Below are 21048 nucleotides of genomic sequence, written 5' to 3'. Positions count from 1 at the left end.
AAACCCTTTAGCAAAAACTATCTTCTTATAGCTAGCACTGTTAACCTAGACATGTTATTGAAAATACCCCTTTTTCCCAATTCTTGAGAGTCTGAAGGATATATAACACTGATTGTGATTTTGTAAAAGAAGCCAACTTCCTATGTAACAGATTTTGATGGAGTGTTTCCAGTCAAACCAATACTGAAAAATCCTGTAGATATCAAAAACCGACAAGGGAGGTGAGATCATCGTTGTGTGATAGTTTGAATTATAGTGCGGAAATGTAAAAATTCTTTATGAAAGTGGTTCTTACACTTCAGCCTCTATCAATGAAATTAACATAGCTTACAACAAAATTGATAAATACTTGGAGGAAGGTTTACTTTAGCAATACTTGGACATTGACAAATATACATTTTTGAAAAACCACAATCCACTGATACCATCTATCTTTAGAATACCAAAGATACATAAGAGCACAACTGATCCACCCTTTAAGCCTATTGATTTAGCTGCTGGCTCAAAGATATATCCCTTTGCAGTAATGCAAGATAGAACATTGAAACCCATCCAAGAGATACCTACCCATATGATTAGGGACTCTTGTGACTTTTTAGGAAGACTCAAGCCGGAATTATGGGGAAGTAAAGTTACTTTTTTTAACTTTTGATGTAACAGATTAATTTTTCTGTATCCCCCAAGATTCTGGCTTAGAATTATTTCACAACGCTCTTACAGGTTTTGACTTTTTGACATCTGGTCAAATCAGCTTGCTGCTTGAATGTATGAAGACAACCCTAACCAACAATTTTATTTGGTTTGAGGGTGAGATTTTTAAACAAACCAAAGGCTTGGCAATGGGCACAGTGTGCACCCCCATATTTGCAAACTTAGTGATGTTTGCATGGGAAAGCATATATCTGTTTCCCTCTGCATTTTTAAGAATGTTAGGTTGCACCTGAGGTTTTTAGATGACTTATTTATTTTATGGATGGGGGGGGGGGGGTCCAGATTCTGTCCCAGAATTTATTGAATACATTAAAAGAATAACTATGTTTTTGAATTTACCTTATGAAACAGATGAAAAGCAGATAAACTATTTGGACACCACTGTTATTAAAGGGACGAAAAGTTAATTACCCAATATATACAGGAAACCAACATTTTCAAATAGTTATTTATACTCCAAAAGTTCATACCCATTCTTTAAAAAGAAAAGCCTTGTAAAAGAGCAGTTCATAAGGTTGGCCCATATGATTTCAGACAAGAACGTGTTTGATATTGAAAGAACTAGCTTGGAAAAAAAATGTTCTTAGAAATGGAATATCCTTATGATTTAATAAGGGCCATCAATGATGAAATATTTGAAGGATGTGGTGGGTAAATTATATTCCTTTACTTGGTATAGGCTTATACATTGTGAGTAATAGTAGTAAACAATTTATTTTGAACTTGGACAAAACATTCTTATAACACATAAGGAGAGAGAGGTTACAACTGATTGTTATTTGAATAATAGAAATTCACCCAAAGAGACACCTGTTGTCAGGTCATACCAAAAGGCATTTGCTGTACAGTATAACACTGGTACATGTACTGTGAAAAATATATTAAATAACAATTGGTGCATTTTGACAAGTGATGGAAAACTGCAAAGGATTTTGGTGAGAAACCTGCTTTTTTTTTTTTTTATAAAAGCACAAACAACATTAAGAACATTCTTGAACTTAAGTAATAATTTGAACTCCATGATTTACCCCAAGGGTTAACTGCACTAATAAGGGGATAGTTTTCTTAGCCCTATGTAACCCTTATATAGCTGTTTATGTGGAAAAACAGAAAGACAACTTAAAATCCTATATATGACCATTATTATGACATCTCAAATTGCAATACCAACAATGCTCTATAAAAACATACCCAGGTATGCAAATATTTTAAGTTTTCCCTTTGCTATTCTAGAAAAAAATTCCATATAACTTTAGGGGAGGAGTGTGGAAAGAAAAAATAGAGATTAAGGAGTTAATGTGACAACTGAGGTTGGATGCCAGCCATCCACCCAGTTTAAATGACTCACTTTATTTGATTCCAGTGCTTAAAGAAAAGGCTCGGAAATTATAATCATGTCAATTGTATATACAGAATTTATTTATTTAATTGCTACATGATGTACAAATAACTACTGGAGGGAATCCAAAAAAGCCTAAATGGGATGATTTTCCATGTAGGCATAGTGACACAGAGCTTACACAGAAGTAAGCAGCCGTGCGATCGAGTAAACAGAGCTGAGGGGTGTGCACGAGCATGCGAACACAGAAGTGTCCATGGCATGCAAATCACCTCATAAGCAGGTGAATGGCATGCAAATGAGGTTGTTTTGCAATCCAGGAAGCAGATAGGCATTTGTGCAGATCTTGTTTTGGTGTTAGAAGTATACACAGAAAATTTCCATGCACAAGAAAGTAAAAATTTAACAGGGGCTGTAAAAGCCCATCTAGAATGTCAGAAAATGCATAGTAGGCACAGATATGTGCAAAACTATGCCCTGTGTGTCCAAAACATAATGCAAACATATAATATAACTTTTTGTTATACTCATATTACGTTTGCATGGCAAGCAGCAGCATGCAAACATGTTGTTTTGCAAAAAATAAATATTAAAAATTTCAGAAACTAAAATAACACATATGTGAGAATAATGCATTACAGGCCTTGCATGGCATATGTACAATGGTACATTTCAGTGGTCATCCCCCAACAACCCCAACTGTGTCTCACTATGGTCACTATCATCATCACAGTCCAATGAGACACTGACATCAGGCCATGAGGGGACACACTCCAACCCCCACAGTCACCTGTGCGGAGGAAGACAAAATAAGTACATTACTACCAGCACTATTATGTATGGTGATACACACACACACATACAGGTGAGGAGCCACAACTGCATTACACATACCACATCTTATTTCTGATCCCATGCACAACACACAAGCAGACTACATCATACACAGACAAGACAGGTGCTTTATAACATGCACTGCAGCTACGTCCGGTTAATGTTGCCACTACTATACACCTGTGAGATAAGCAATATGTCAGTGCATGTGACAGACCTACATCTAAAACACAGTGTACCCGTCTTGAGCATACTACTGTCCCTTGTAAAGTAGAGTGCATAGACCTTCACAAAAATAAGTGCAAATATGTTACTGCTCCTGCAAATACACTACTTTTTGTTGTTGTTGTGTCTTTCAGCTTTTCCCAGTTAGGGGCCGCCACAGCGGAACTCTGGTCCACTAATGATTGGCAGTAGATTTTTACATGCTGAGTTGCTAGCTCTGATGCACAACCTTCAACGAAGGTACGCCCATTCACGCATGTCTCCACACAGAAGACGCTCTAGCTGAGAATCGAACAGGACAACGTCTTACTGTGAGGTGACAACGCTACCGCAGCACCACCACCGCAGTCCTGCAAATACACTACTGTGATTACCAATTCATTGCACTTCAGTTAACCCTTCTGAAGCTGAGCATACAAGTATTGTACTCTGGCTAAGCATATCAGATGTCTCTACAGCAAAATGGCAGCCCTTAACATTCTTAGGGTATTATATGATTCATAAAAAATAGTACCACACTCACCGGGTACAGGACCTTGGACTCCGGCCACACCTGACATACCTATGGAAATGTGAGGGAGAGGTATTGTCAACAATACCAAATGTGGCATGGTTACAGGATAATATGTGCATATATCAACATGTACAGTAGGTAATGTGATACCATCTACATTGCTAACATTTTCAGTATGTGTGCACATTAAAAACAACCCCCCCCCCAGTGCAGATAGACCTGACACCTGTGTACTTGTATGCAGAGGCTGCCACAATGACTGATGCAGCATGACAGTAATGAACACAGGAAGCTTACCTGGATGCTCCTCTGCTGTGGATGCTGTGGCACCCACCTCTACAATGTATGGGGTGATGGATGCTGAGGAGCTGGTGGTTGATCCCAGGCTCACCTGGAATTCCTTTGTGGCTGACAGTGGTTGTTCTGTTGCAGGCCCTCCACCAGTAGCAGCATGGTCCCTGGCCAAAGTGACAGCCCTTTGCTGTGCAGCATTTATCATATCTGTTTTCTGGTGTCAGACCTGCTCGTAGCTTCTGTCCTGTAGCCGCATTGGTTTACTGCTGAGACAAGATCATCTCACAGTGCTGCACATTTTTCACAATGCTGGTGACTCCTAGACAGCAGAATGTTGTGGTGCAGTCTGAAGCCATGCAGGATAACATTATTTTAGTGGCCAAAAACAGCGGGTGCCTTCATCTATACATCCTTTCTGAAATACACGAAGAGGGGAACATATCACAGGACCACATACATCGCTATCCACTATGTATAGACCCTGCACATCCAAACTGGCTTGCACCATCCACTGCTACCTCCCATGTCATACCCTGCCATCTATCAACACACTATGCATGTGGCTATCAGCAACATAGTAGCAATACTGGTTATGTCCCTGTGTGCCGTGATGGAGTGTGTTGTGTGTCTCCAAACCCATCAATGCTGTTTACTGTGGTGTGTCCCCTCTGGGCAATGTCCCAGTACCATGTCATACAGCCACTGTCAGAAAAATAGTTGTGTGTTATAACAAGTATATGGGGACAATCCAGCAGCATCCATGTGCCACAATGACAGACAGCAATGCAAACGTGCTGTAAGTGATCTTCCCTGTAGGTGTCCTACTTATTTTATGTATTTATTTATTTTTTTTTTATTTTATTTTACATTTGTTGACTGGGATAGTCTGACTGGATATATGTCCATTTTCAGTGGAGGCCAGGGGAGAAAAGCTCCAAGATAATAATACACATTGAACATTTAGTAAATGCTAGTTTCAAGCAGATTACAGTCATAAGCAATATCAGCATTTAGCACATATAGTACTAACTTATTATAAAACACTTTACAAAACATAACATTATTTTCAAAGTTATATATACATAATATTACATTCAGGTTTAAGACACATTGAGCAGCAGTTGCACAATTGACCCTTCTTGAAATGGTGTAGTAGAAAAAAGTTAGAAGTAGTTGAAGGTAAGGCACCTAAGTAATAGAGAGGTCACTAGTCAGGGTTAGTGCAAGGACATAACCAATGAGTTTTGAAGTATTTCTTGAGTTTGTTTTTGAATTGAGTTAGTGAGGGTTCTAGGGTCAAGTCAGCTGGGAGTCTGTTCCATGTTTTTCCAACAGAGTTGGCAAACAGAGAGTCCCCAGCTGAGTAGTTGGATTTGTATGTTTGAACTAGGAGTCTAGTGGATGATCGCAGTGGCTGGTTGCTGGTGTAGGGCTGATAATATTTTTAGTGCAGGTGTATTTTCTGGTTGGTAAAGGACTTTGTGTGCCACTATAAGCTGGTTGAACTGCAGTAGGCTAAGCAGTTCAAGCCATCCTAGGTGATTAAGGTTGTGACAGTGGTGTGTCTGGTAGGCTGTGCCAGTAGCAAATCTGGCAGTGTGGTTATAGCAGGATGATAGTTTATTAAGCTCTGCTTGTTTAAGTTGGAGAATAGAGGTGAGGCATTGAGAAGAGTTGATAGTAGATGGGAACGGGCAATTGCAGTTCTAGTAAGTGAGGTAAGGAAAGGTTTGATTCTGTAAAGAGAGCCACGTTTTTTTATTAATGGCTTTGATAGTTTGATTGATATGTGCGTCAAACTTCAGGTTTTTATCAACTATGACACCCAGTAGTTTAGTTTGGGCTTCTGGGGAGATGATAGCGTCATTGTTAGCAGTTATGTTGAAGGATGGCAGGGGGAGGGGGGGGTCCTGCGTGTAGGGGAGAAGAGGAGCAGGTTAGTTTTGTTGGGGTTTAGGATTAGATGTTGTTTGGAGAGCCATTTTTCCACTGTATTGAAGGTATTTTAGGTTAATGTGAATAAAGTAGCTGTTGTGGTGTCAGAACAAATCAAGGTGGAGTCATCTGCATATTGAATGCAGGTAGCATCTGGGATGACTGAATGAAGGTCGTTGATAAAGATGGAGAAAAGAAGGGGTCCTAGTATCAAGCCCTGGGAGACTACTAATGTGATGGGTAGGTGAGAGGATAGCTTGTCCTGCCATAGGACTGCCTGTTGCCTACCCTGCAGGTAGGATTGAAACCATTGGAGTGCATGGTTGTTTAATGAGAAGGCCTTCAAAGTATTTATAAGCATTTTGTGGTCAACCATGTCAAAAGCCTTGGACAGATCTAGAAAGAGTGCTGAGGATAGTTTGTTACTATTGGGATTGTGGTTAATGATGTTAAAGAAAGAGAAGAGAGCAGAAGTAGTACTGTGGTGTGGCTTAAAGTCGTTGCTGAAAGTTGGACAACAGCTTGTTCTGTGTGAGGTAGTGCATGACCTGTATGTGTACACACTTCTCCATAATTTTAGCTAGAGGTGACAGAATAGCTATGGGTCTAAAGTTTGACAGTTCAGTGGAACTGCCTCCTTTATGGAGAGGTATGACATGGGAGATTTTCCATATAGTGGGTACAGCAGCTTCAGATATAGCTCTGTTGATCAAGATTGAGATGAGATATGCTATGGTGTCAGCAGCCTTTTGCAGATAGTATGCTGGGAAGAGTTTGGCAGCCAGGGTGGTGGGTCTTAGTTTCTTAAGTAGGGCATGAATAAGTTGAGAAGGAACAGCTTGTAAGGTAAAGCATGTTTGGGTACTGGGTGTGGCTAAATTAGAATTAGAGCCATTGGGAGAGAGTTGGCTGGCTAGGGACTGGATAGTCTCTGTGAAGAAGCTGTTGACGTTATTAGCAATGTTTACTGGGGATTTTTGTTGGGAAGCTGAGGGGGTTGTAGTGACGAGGTGGCCTGGGTGGAGTAGTTTGTTTATTCCTGCCCAGAACTTTTGAGGTTTGTTTTGGTGTTTTTGCAGTAGATGGTAGTAGTGGTTCTTTTTGTCTAAGGTTATGGATTTTTTTATGTCATTCCTTAGCTGTCTGAATCTTAGTTGATCAAGTTCTCCAGTACACAGATGTTTGTGGAATGAGAATGTGTGCCTACCTGATATATATGTGGTCCTTTTGCCACAAACATGTGGATGTCTGGCAAACAGTTGGACAGTAATTGATGGTTGTTCTCAGAATGTAGAGAATCTGGCTGTCACACACCAGAACCCGCAGAAAGCTGTTATGCTACAATAATATCTGTTACTGTAGTCATACTCTTACTTTGTTTGACTAATATGTACACTCTGTCGCTGAGGTTGGGCCTGTCCCCCCCCCCACTAATAATGGCTGTGACCTCAATTCCTGTTGTGGGGGTTTGTCAGGTATGCTAGCCATAGCTCTCAAGTGATGAGATACGAATGTTGACAAAACAGTGACCTAGCCAGAGTACATCAGGGACAGTCAGGGACACCTTTGCAATGTCTGAACTATACCTGTGTGACAGTCACAGACTGCAAGGAGCTGAATGACAGTACATCATGTGATATGACAGCTGTGTCCACCCTTACATACCGTCAATATGTCTAACACAAAATTCAGTAGCATTCGTACAGGAGTTGACCATTGTAGGAGGGAATGAGAGGGCCACAGCTGTGATTTAAGTCACAGCAGGCACAGTTGAGTGGCATGCCTGTAGCTGTTGAACAGCAGAGTATCACCAACATGTCACTCACAGAGATGTACTACAGGCCTACTGTTGTAATCCCTATTTACCATAACTGCATCCTCCCATCTGCATCCCATTATATGGGGACTTGTATTACATACATAGTAGAGTGCTGTAATCCTTTTGTAAACAAATCCTCAAGAAAAATGCTTCCTAAATCGCAGTCTGTCTTAGTAAAGCAAGTTACAGACCTGTTTTCCATAGGCAGCTGCTTGCCTTTTGTAGGCAATGCTCATTAACAGGTAATTGCCTGTGCACCAATCCATGGCTCAGACTTGCTAATTTCATCCAGAACAGCTGGGTTGCACTTTCATTAGCCAATGACATGGCACAACAGTATAATATTTAAGGCCTTTATGTAGACCATGGCCCCTTTCCTAGTCTTTGAGATGGACATTACTGAGGTGTGGAAACTACAGCATCACAGAGGGTAGGTACAAATACTGTCTACTGTTGTGATTTATGTCATATGTCCACAGTTTTGCATGCTATGTTTGGCCATTGTCAAATGACTTCTGATTATCTGGCAGTTCAGTGTTAAACAATATGGATTGAGGTCAGCAAGGGGGAAGAGACATGTGAGTGTCAGACATCATATCCATCAGAATATGCATGCTGCTGCAGTAGCTGCTCGTCTATCAGCTCTGTATGTTTGTAGGGACAGACTGTGACACATGTCCTTGTCGCTTGACCATTGCCCCCCCACCCCTTTATGCATGGGTGTTGTGTGGATCCCTTGTAATAAGGGGTTGAGAGGTATGGTAGGTCTGTAGCAGGTAGCTTAACATACTGCTGCATATGTTGTAGGTTGCAGCTGCTGCTTTTTGCCCAGGACTCATTATGGGGAGTGTGAACACATTGGAGGGCAGCAAACTGTATCTGGCACTGAGGGAGCAGTGTCAGCTCTGTAGTACCCATGACAGTCCAGTTGAGGCATGTGCTTAAGGTACATATGTTATCTAACAGTGCCAATCAGACAGTAGAAGGTGACATATAGGTAGCATATACAAATATGTGCAGTGTGTCCCTACCTACAGGCCTTTGACATGGTAACATGGGTTGGGAGTGTGGCCTAATGGTTAAGGTGTTTGCTTACAAACATAAAGTGCAGGATTTGAGTCTCACAAGGGATAATTGGCTAGGCTTAAAATGGCTCACAAGGGCAGTTAGCTTAGTACTAACCTATGAGCAGTTAATTCAGTAGCAGCAGCATGTTTTGGTTACATTTGCATGACTCAGTCATTATTTGCTGTATTCACAAGAATGTAATTGAAGTGCAACACACTGGGTTTGAACCCAGGACTGTGGGTGGCAAAATGCACTATTTACAAGGCATTTAACAGACTGAGCTACTAAGTCTGTAATGCAGCTGGTGTATTTGCAAGATATATGTGAATGCATACAGTCTGTTGTACAGGATTTGCATTAGCATGTGTTTTCAGATTGGTGTGATGTATGACACTGAAATGTCTGTCATGATTTTCTATCCTCAATCTGTAATGACTTTCCAGTAATTTAGCACACAGAAAAGGTTTTGTGAAAACCGTGCCAACACTAGGTAGCACAACTGTGGACATTCTGCAACAGTCTATACAATTGACAGGTATACCTGCTATCACAGGCCTCACGTATATCCATCATTATTTATTTGGCTGTGTACTGGTTTAGTGTCTGCATCACAGTCCCAAATACACTGTCAATTTTCCCATTATATGTACTTGCAGTGTGTCAGTGGTAATCAGGATATATTTGTAGAAATACCTGTTTCTATTCAGCCCTGAGTGGCCTAGAGGGCTAATGCACTATAGTGTAGCTGACAGGGGCCTGGGTTTGAGATGTGGCAAGAGTGATTATTTTGCAGATGTGCCTAACACTGTCAGAAACACATAAGGTGATTAAGGCAATTTTAAGTGGTTTTAAGCGGGTTTGTGCAGAGCAACATGGTGCAACTCACCACTTAGCTCCTCTTAAACCCACACTAAAATGAAAAAAGAAAAAAGAGGTGATAGGAAAGTGGTGAAATGGGGGTAAGCAGGGTGAAAAGGCAGGTAGGGTTGTGCAGGACTGATGTAGGAAAGGACCATAGCTCTCCATTTCTTGTACAGCAACAGCCATGCATTTTTACAGATTTTGTATGTGAATTTGGACACTCAAACCCCAGAGAGAGGGGTGAGGACAACATAAATGTGTTGTCAGTCCAACTGGACCAAATTAGTTGTGTCCAGTGGATGTATATGCAAAATGGATAGCTATGTGTGGTATTTTGTGGGATATGTGCCCCTTTTTATGGAGAGAATGGAATTTTAGGGAAGGGATATAGGTACATCTGGGGATGTAGGTTGGGTAGGAGAGGTTGCATTTGCAGACAGACAAGACAGCAAACACTGGCAGTGTGTAACACATGAAGTGAGTAAACACCTTGGACAGAGAGGGTGTTGTGGATTCAGAGATCCATGTGCCCCCAGATGGTAGCAGTGTGATTGGGCTCCCCCACCCATGGGCAGTCGGCACTGCTTTTTCACTGCCCTGACAGTGGCTGTGCTGGAAGATGGGTGCTGGGGCCAGTAGACCTCTCCAGGTTGGTGAATCTGCCCTCAGTCTGGTGCAGGTGATTTTCATAGCCACGATGAACTATCCTGTGCATCATCGCCAGTATCTGATCTTGGGTGACAACCCACTATGCCCCTGCTCCTGGGTAGGCACGGGCCCCATCCCCTGAGGCAGTTCCACCCATACGTGGTGCAGGGACTTGGGTCCCAGTCATGCTGGGACCCGGTGCCATAGCTGGCTGAGGTAGGGTAGGCAGATCACCAGGAACCAGCCTACCCAGTAGGACTATGGTGTTGAGGTATTTCAATGTGTATAGGTTAGCCTTGAACATAACATGTAGTTAGTTATAACAGCATGCCAGAACATTGCAAATAACCCAGTAACATCACACTACATAGCATATGAAAAACAACAATAAGTGAGATAACAGTTAGTATAGTAACAGCATGCCAGTAACAGTTACGGCATAAGGCCAACAACATAGGTAATTAAACAAGATATGTTATGCAACCATTGTAATACATAACAATAATAAAACACAAGGGACAATATAATGTTTTGGGAACAACATATGTTAATAGTAAACCATAACCAATGTATAACAATAATAAATTATGATGAAGATAAAGGTGAGGGGAGAGAGAAATACAGTCCATTAATACCAGTATAGGCTATATAGTTTGCAACAGTACTGTTACATGCTCTATAGGTCTGCCCTTCCTTTATGTATAACAGTGTTCTATAGCTGCTGTAGCACATACATACTTCTCAAGCTATCCAAATGGGACAGTATGGGCCAAGCTGTAACATCTACAGGTACACAACTACAGGTGATTATTACATGTCAGGGGTCCTACATGACTACCAAAGTGTACTGGGGACTGATGTAGTGTGACTGTGCTATTAACATAATCATGTTGATGACAGATCTGTGACACAGGGATTAGGTAACAGTGATCACAGTCCGTGATAGCGTGACACTTGAGAGACATGTATCCTGCACAGTACAGAGAGTATAGGACTATCATGCTATCCTTGGCAGGCATGGGGTTAGACAATCAGCAGACAGTCACAAACACACCAGGCATACAGTCATACCAAGAATACACGTTTTATTTATTGTATTAATGTTTATTAGCATTGTACTTGTTGTCTTTATTTTCTAAAGTATTATCACATTCCTGAGCAATGCTGTTAACACTCTGTTACATCTGAACACACAAATTATTAACCCATAATATGGGCTACTGCACCTATTTCCCTGTAATTTCTGAGGGAGAACATCTGTTAACAATACATAACTGATTCAATAAAACTTACTAGTACTTGTCACTGAATTCGAACCCTGGTCTGTGTGTGACAAAATGTACAAATTCGAACCCTGGTCGGTGTGTGACACAATGTACACCAGAGACAGCATTTATCAAACTGAGCTACTGAGCCACTGCATCACATTGACTGACTGATATTTGTCTAGAGCTCACCTGGTAACAAAATGACCTGGTAATAGAAGTAGAGTGTTATACAAGACTGCAGTGACACTTGAATACATATGCATGAGATTCATGCATGACAGAGATACTAGGTAAACTGTACATTAATACATAGGATACAGGGATACACAATAAACCCCTAGTGGGTGGAACTGTCTATAATGTGTACAGACCATATTGGAGTGCTGGATTGGCTACCTGACCCATATACAGTTGCAGATGGTATATTTGCAGTCTACAGCTATTACAGTTTCATACCTGCCTGCCTCGAAGCTGGAATGCATATAGCTGAAATGCAATTGCTAACACAAGACAATCCTGATATACACAATATACCTTGGGTGTTCCTGGTATTGTTTCAGATCTTAGTGCAAAACAAAGATCATAATGCATATATCTTGTAGTACAGCTCTAAATCTAAAGTTTAGCAGAACACTCTTTCTTAGCTACCCTTGTGTCACTTAGTGGTATTCTTTGTGTTTTTAGTTCAGAGCAGATGTGATACTCAGTTTCATGGACAACATCCCAAAATACACACATATTGCACAACACAACTTTATTAGGGATGACATCATGCAGTTATTGGCATATTTTCAAGTCTTTATTGCAGAACAGTTCATACAATGCAGGTGTTGCAATACAGCCGTAATTCCACAATTATTGCAGTAGAAACTTTATTGCTTTAAGAGAATCAGGTGCCATGCTTTCATCTTTATTGCACTATACTTGGCAGTGCTCACTTATTTCACTCCAAATCTATGACCACATTCATTCCAGTACAATCAAAACTGTATATACCTAATGGCAGTTAATAATTTATTGTTTCTTGCTTATATGGTTATAGATTGCAAGATACATCTGTACTCACCACACTCATGGCGCAACCTGGCCAGGTGCCCTGCATGGGCATCTAGGTTGCGAGCTTTCTCCTCATCAGCTGTAGGGGGAGAAGCAAACCATTATGCATACCTGTCTATCACATATACAGATTAGGTATAGGTAAAACAATGCTAACAGTATTTACAAACTTGTGGGGCATTCCCATCTCGAGCATCCTGGATCCAGGGGCCTAGAAGTCCCCTCTTCCATCACTTCAGATTGTCATAGTGATGATGGACCTGCTCATCTGTGTGGGGGATACCTGGTGCACTTGTGAGATCACATGCCAGCCAGTTCAAGGCTTCTGACTGGTACTCTGATCCCTGGTACTGGCCCTGCAGCAGCCAGACATCATGGTATTTCACAAGGAGTCCAACCATGACCCTGGACTCCAGAATGCCCCACCGCTGTGCCATAGTTCTTGCCAAGTTCAAACTCCAACTGGTTCTGCTGTATTCCCACCTGTTGCACTTAAATACACCTGTTTTCCTGCCCTTTGACACCATTGGGCAATATTTTAATGTGTGTTCCATCACTTAGCACTGCGCAATCCCACTGAGCTTTGCTGAGCAGTGCTTGGCAAGGCTTAGCAGTGCTTAGCAGAATTTAGCTGAGTGCAGCAAAGCAGGATTTAAAAATAATTGGCATAATTTGTATTTGCAAAATAAATGTTTAATTACCTGTCTGTATATTCAGACCCTGCACCTACTGCACATAAGGCTGTCACTCTAACCATTTGGCTAGATGGATGTGTAGAATGTTGCTATACTTTTAGATATACCTCTCAGCTACATTTAAGCACTGCTGAGCACCACGCCACAGAGCACAAATCCACGTAACTATGCTTAAACTTGACCTTTGCAATCATACTTAAATGTATCCGGTTTCTATTTTTAGATGTCTGGCATGTGTCAATTACTGCATGCTGTGCCATGCAAACATAACAAACAATAAATAAATAAATAACACAATTTAATACATATGCATACATTGGTTCATAGGTTCATAGGTAGGTACTAGGCTATTGGCCCTAGGGCCCATACAAGCCTAGCCAAAAAATGTACCCTGGCTTTCACCACCCAAGAAAATGATATTCCTGTGCCCCTGTCGAGCAGAGCCACAGAAGTGATCCCTGGGGTGAATTTTCCATTTCCCATCCAATCATCAAGATTTTTCTTGAAGAGTGTTAATGAGGAGCTCTATTTGACATAGATAGGTAGTCTGTTCCAGAGTATGGGAAGTCTCTGGGACAGGAATCTATCCCTCCAGCATGTTCTGTTTATTGTGGTGACAAGGTTTAGGTCCCTAGAGCATGTAGCTCGGAGGGACTGGGATTTCTTTAAGTGGAGCATGTCCAACAGCTCTGGGTTTGACATAGCTTTGTATGTTAGGCAGAGATCGCCTCTGAGTAGGTGATATGCGATGGAGTAAAGCTGTAGTATTTTGAGACGGTCTGTGTAGGGCATCTGTTTGAGGCCAGTAATCCTCTTTGTGAGGTATTTCTGTGGTCTTTCCAGTTGTTGTAGATGTCTTCTGAGGTACATACCAAAAGGGGCGTTGTATTCTATAATGGGTCTAATGAGTGATGAGTAGAGGGGAACAATGACCTCTTTTTTTCCGGATGAGAATCCTTTTGTGATGAGATGAGCCATGTAGAAGGATTTTCTGACCACTGTGGCGATGTGATTATCAAAGGAGAGATTACTGTTTACCTGTGTCCCAAGGTCTCTTATCACATTTTTGGCATTAAGTAGACTATCAGCTATGTGGTAGTTCATGGGTACAGAGTTTTTACCAAAGGGGTTGACAATACACTTTTTGGCATTGAGCTTCAGGCCATGGCTTTGACACCAGGTATCTGTCTCAGTGAGGCCCTTTTGTAGTTTGTCCACATCGTTAGGAGTTTCAATTATGGCTCCTAGTTTTTAGTCATCTGCAAACTTTGTTAGCCAAAGACCTTCTGTGTTGGCCTGCACTTCAGAGAAGTAGATACCAAACAGGAGAGGACCCAGGACTGAACCCTGTGGTACTCCACTTGTCACTGGTCTGATGTCGGATTTGGAATACGCTACTTTCACAGTGTGGGTTCTGTCCATGAGCCATTTGGCAGCCCATCTTGTGACATAGGGATTTATACCTAGTTTAGTGAGCTTATCTATAATTCCAGAGTGGGGGATGGTGTTGAAAGCCTTGGCGAGATCTAGATAAGCTGTGTGAACCATTTTACCCTCATCTATGGCTTTGGTGACTGCTTCAAAGAAGTCAGTCAGGTTTAGGAGACATGATCTGCCTTTTACAAATCCAAACTGGGTAGGGTCCAGAGTTTGGAGATTACCAATGTCTTTGTTTATGAGTTCCACAATGATACGTTCCATGGCCTTGCAGACAAGGCTTGTCAGGCTAATGGGGCAGTTGTTCCCGGGGTCTGTCGTGGCTCCCCCTTTGTGGAGTGGGATAACCATCATGGTGCGCCATTCAGTGGGTACAAAGCCTGAGGTGAAGCTATGATTGAACATGGTACTTAGGTAGGGTGCCAGTTCATTTTGTAGTTTGTGTAGAACGCAGCCTGGGATATTGTCAGGTCCCATGGATGTTGTGTTCTTGGCTTTGGAGAGTGTGTTTTTCTCCTGTGCAGCTGTGATTATAGGAACTTTGCATTCTTCCGGTATAGAGATGGGCCCTCTAGGGGGTGAGAGGGGGGTAAAGTTAGCACTGAACCTATCTGCTAGGATGTTGGCAATATCAGTTGTTTCTGTATATTTAGTGCCATTGTGCTGTAACTCAGAGCAGATCTGAGTGTTCCTATTTAGATTCTTGACATAGCTATAGAATGCTTTGTGGTTGTCTTTAGAGTCAGTGACAATTTTGTTTTCGTAACTAGCTTTGGAGGATTTTATGAGGGATCTCAGCTTTTTACTGAGGTTGACCAGGGAGTTCCTCCAGTCATGGAATTTTACTCTTTTTTGCAACAGTTTCTTTCTTCTGTTGTAGAGTTTGTTTGTGGCAGAGGACCACCAGATTGGCTTCCTTTTTTTGGAGGATAACATCTTGGTTCTATTAGGGATAGCATGATCCATGCACTCGTGTAAGTGCTTATAAAGTGCATTTGTGTAGGATTCAGCAGTCATACCTCCATTGTCCGTCTGCATGGGTGTCATGAAGTTTGCCACTTCTGTCTTAAGAAGTGTGAAGTTGGCTTTGGAGAAGTTTTTTGCAATGGTTTCCCTAATCGGGGGTGGGGGTGGGATGTGGATGTCTAGGCTGATTAACTTATGGTCGGATCTGACCAATGAGGAATTGACCTCTAGTGTGGAACACCGGTTTCTCATGTTGGTAATGACCAGGTCTAGGATATTGCTGCCCCTGGTGGGGGTGTGAATAAGTTGATCCAAGGCATTGGAATTTATGAATTCTAGAAAACGTTGAGCAAAAGAGTTGGTACATGAGTAATTTTCCCAGTTAATGGTGGGGTAGTTGAAATTGCCCATTATTAGGGTGTTGGGTTGTACCCTAATACTTTCCAGCGTATCAAGAAATAAGGAGTGTGAATCCTGGGGCATGGTGGGGGGTCTGTAGCAAGCTACAGTTTGGATTACGGTCTTGCCCAGAGTTAGTTGCACTTGGATAATCGCAGATGCATTATGTTGTGCAACTAGCCTGGAGGTGTGGATATCCTTAATGAATATGGACACACCTCTGCCTTTAGTGCTTCGTTCTGGGTTAGGTGGCCGAAAGGTGTGGTATGAATTGTAGCCTGGTAATGCAGGGGTGTTCTCTGGAGCTTTGAACCAGGTCTCTGTCACTGCACAGATGTCAATGCTCTCCATTTTAAGGAGTGCCTCGAGTGAGTGCATTTTGAGGTTTAGACTTCTAGCATTGAGTAGCATTACCCTCAGATTTTGCTTGCTTGTACCTGTTATGGTGGTGAATTTGTCATTTGAACCTTGCCTATAAAAGGCACTATAGGGGTGGCAAGAGCCTTAGCCAGTATCCGGAATCCTAAGGGCAACATGTGCAGGCTATCTCTGGCAAAGCATTGTGGTCTGTCGATCATGTCGTCCCATGCAGACAAATACTGGATCCCCTTAGAATGACACCAATAGCTTAGCCAATTGTTGAAGTCAATAATTTTGTCCTTGTACTGTGGTATCATTCTGGGTGATGGCAGGATGCTACTCAGGGTTAGGGTCATACCTGTCTGGGATACAAGATCGGAGAGCTCCTCCATGTCTCTTTTCATGTAGTCCAGGGAGGTACATCTCAGGTCATTCACACCAACATGGACAATGACAGTGTCATATTTGTATTTATTGTGGAGTGACCTGAGTGCATGCATTATGCGGCGGATCCTGGCACCTGACAGGCAGCTGACAGTAACTTTCTCCTTGTTTAATCTAGTGAGTGGAACATCAGTGTGCCTGACTATAGAGTCACCTATGACTAGAGTGTTGGGTACGTTGTTATGCCTTATGGGCTGTGGTTGAGTGGCACACTGAGTTTGTGGGATATGTGTCATTTGGGTTGTGTTGGGGGGTGGAGTTTGCTTGTGTTTATGCTTTGGATGTCCCTGATGCTTGGGCAGGTTTTTATTGAGAGCCTCCTCTAATGTAGGTGTGTGTTTTGAGTTTCTATGTGTGTGTGTTTTGGTGGTGTAGGTTTTGAGGGACTATGTGATGAGTGTGGTGTGGTGCAAGTGTTTACCTTCTCCTCTTGACTGTCTAGTCCAGTCTTGGGTGAAGAGAGCTTTGCTTCCAGTTTGGCTATATAAGTGCATCTCTCACAGGTTGCAGTGTTGGGTGGTAGGAGGAGAGGGTTGTCTGTGTACATGAGGCAATTGCTGCATTGCCCCAAGATGCCCATATTCATCAGGTAGACAGGAGAAATCACTGTGAGCTGACCCTTAGACATGCCTGGATAACTGCTTATTTATTAAGTACTTAAAATTGCTTTCCACTAGACAAGTGAGGAAAGCTGAGTGCTGTAGTAATTTGCAGCTTATGTAGTGCTTACAAGGAGTTCTGAACAAGTGCTGAGTACAGTGATATTCGGAACTTTGACAGTGCAGGAGGTGTGTTACTCATCTCTGGACACAGTAACACACTCCCTGCACTGATTCAATAACCATGTTACACATCTCTCCACCAGTAATGTGCCTTCATTAATATGCATGGCATGCTACTGACAGGGAACCACATACACAGACATGGTACCTTCCATGTAGGCACTACACTATGCCTACATGGACTTTAGTACATCTGGCAGACTGTTTATTATTTCAAGAAGTTTAGGACAGTTTTACTTACTATTCACCAACTTATGTTAAAAGATTCAGTTTACACTTTTAAAAAAACAATGTTTGTGTTCTATGAGACGATCGTTATGAAGCAATTTTGAGTTGTCTGTTTATTTTAAATTGAAGCCACTATTAATTAATATGGTTTTCTGGTTGTTCTAAGTAATCCTTTTTACTTATTGGAGTAAGTTATCATTATTAAGTAGTTTGTCTTTCCAACTTTTTCAGTTTTTCATACACTACCTTTAAACACGCAAGAGTAGCAAAATAAGTCAATTATTCTTGAATGGTTATTGGTTAAGAATGTTTAATAATTTTTCAATTAATTGTAATCATTTCAATATAAACCATCCTATGATTCTTGTTTATCATTCTGACAAAGTCTGTTCTTATTGGTGGATGAAAAGCTAATGTATTTTAAAGCTTAATCGTTTTTTAAATTACTTCCTGTATTATCAGTTTGTGACTGATTATTGGGTTTCCATTTTTGAGTTGATGGCTGCCTTTGTTGGTTATTTGACTTATTGTTCCATCATGCTTTGACATTACCTGAGATGGATTTTCTACAATAAATCCTGCACTTCACTGATAATCCATAACTTCGTTTTTTATTTCTTTAACTTCTCCATTATTAATCCTCTTTTCTACATTCCCCCTTTGTTTTCTTATTTTTGTATTGTGAAATTTTCCATATCTGGGTTACTTTGCTTGTATTTCTCTTCAAATATCTTTGGTGCTGATTTTTTCTATTAATTTATTTTGCTTTCTCCTTTAAATAAATATTGCACCATATCAAGTCCTCTTTTTTTCCATGTCCAGCTCCACCTGTTTCTACTTAATCTAGGGACTTAATGTTCCAGCATGCTGTGACATAACCTAAGTTAGACCTTCTACAGTAAATCCTTCACTTTTCAAGTACACCATAACTTCAGTTTTTACTTGTTTGTGTTCTTATTTTTTTATATTGTGAAATTTTTCTATATCTGGGTGGCTTTACTTGTGTTTATCTTCAAATATCTTTGGAATTGCTTTTTTGTAATGATTAGTTTGGCTTTCTTCTTTGCATACATATTGCATCATATCAGATCTGTTTTTATTTCCCTCGCCCTTCTTTTTTATACCTTTGAGAAATCTTCTTTTGCTCTTTGTATTTTTACACTTCCTGTGTCACTTCTTTTTTCAGACTGCCTAACATTTCTTGTCACTGTAATGTTCTCTCTGGATCTGTTGTATTAATAAATGCAAGTTTGTAATTGAAGCTTTTGACTGTTTTTCTTGTGCAAGTATTTTTCTTTCCCGTAATTTGTCTCTTAATCTTACTGAATATCTTCTATCTGGGAACTCTGGGTTTCTTGCAAATAGCAGTAATCCATAATTTCTTCCTTACCCTCAATAGTCCATTCCAGTGATGGCTCGTGGCATCGGACTGCAGGACTGCAGCCCCCCCAGATTTGTGAGAGAAATAGAAAAGCACAACACTTGCACAAAAAAATATTTTTTAAATTAAAAAACTGACTAACTTGTATAAAGAAACGAGTATGACTGACTCGCAAAGTCCCGAAACTCAAACTGCGCATGCTCGTTGCTCGGCGAGTTTTTTTTTTTTCCTCATCTGGTTGCTGGACTGTCTCAGACTGCTGTAGAAGGCAGTCCAGACTATGGAGAATTCTGCATCACTGTGTGATGCCCAGAAGTCTGTGCGGTAACCGCACAGTAACATGGAAGGGGCAGACTGCCACGTCCGCAGTCACGTACGTGATGTGAATGGCAGGGTGACTACTGATTGGTTCTTGCTCGCTTTCTGAAAAAGAGAGCAAGAAACAATCAGTATTAACAGAACTTAGTCTCTTCTTCTCACAGTTGCTACCATACAGTACGTGGGTGCTAGTGTTGAGTGCTGCTGTATATTGCTTGCTATTATTGCTGCCAAAATTTTTGAATCCTGATTCCATCCTGAGATTCCTGACTAACTCTCTTTGGGTGCTTGCTGGTTACTGCTTGCTACGGGGAAACGAAGATTTCTGGAGTCTATTCCCGAGTCTATCAGCCAGCTAAAAAAGCCTTTACTTTGTGTTGTTGTTGGTGTTGTTACTTGTTTGTGACGGTCGGAAACAAACAGACAGTCTCAAACTCTTCTTCATCATTTATTTTTTTGAGATAATGTAAGTCACTATTTTATTACCTAATCTGCCCTGCCATGCCAGCCCTCTAGTTTCTTCACATGACATGTGCTGAATGTGCTTGTGCTTGTGCTGAGTACTCTCTAAGTTTCATCTGACTGGAGCTGGAGGGAAATAATGAAGGCTTAAGGTCCTCTCATGTAAAATAGACAGTAAGGCTAAGTAGAAGTTGTGTTGGTTCATAAAATTTTCTCTTGCAGCAGAATCTCAGGGCAGGACTTAACACTGAGTATCAATATCCCAGTGATCAAGGACTTAACAATGTATTTTGTATTAATTTTGCTCTGTGATATAAAGGGATTTTTCTTTTATAATATGTTCATGTCATAGTGCACTGTCTCTTCCTGTAGGTGATGGTGATGTTAGTTATCTTATCTCCTACTGTCTTAGTGTATGTGTAGGTGATGGTGGTGTTAGTTATCTTATCTCCTACTGTCTTAGTGTATGTGTAGGTGATGGTGGTGTTAGTTATCTTATCTCCTACTGTCTTAGTGTATGTGTAGGTGATGGTGGTGTTAGTTATCTTATCTCCTACTGTCTTAGTGTATGCGTAGGTGATGGTGGTGTTAGTTATCTTACCTCCTACTGTCTTAGTGTATGTGTAGGTGATGGTGGTGTTAGTTATCTTATCTCCTACTGTCTTAGTGTATGTGTAGGTGATGGTGGTGGTAGTTATCTTATCTCCTACTGTCTTAGTGTATGTGTAGGTGATGGTGGTGGTAGTTATCTTATCTCCTACTGTCTTAGTGTATGTGTAGGTGATGGTGGTGGTAGTTATCTTATCTCCTACTGTCTTAGTGTATGTGTAGGTGATGGTGGTGTTAGTTATCTTATCTCCTACTGTCTTAGTGTATGTGTAGGTGATGGTGGTGGTAGTTATCTTATCTCCTACTGTCTTAGTGTATGTGTACGTGATGGTGGTGGTGTTAGTTATCTTATCTCCTACTGTCTTAGTGTATGTGTAGGTGATGGTGGTGTTAGT

Source organism: Protopterus annectens, chromosome 2.part1 (genome assembly GCF_019279795.1).
Source record: "Protopterus annectens isolate FY-2018-M chromosome 2.part1, PAN1.0, whole genome shotgun sequence".
Classification (NCBI taxonomy): Eukaryota; Metazoa; Chordata; order Ceratodontiformes; family Protopteridae; genus Protopterus; species Protopterus annectens.
The sequence above is the reverse complement of the archived record's forward strand: the minus strand, read 5'-3'. Positions refer to the sequence as shown.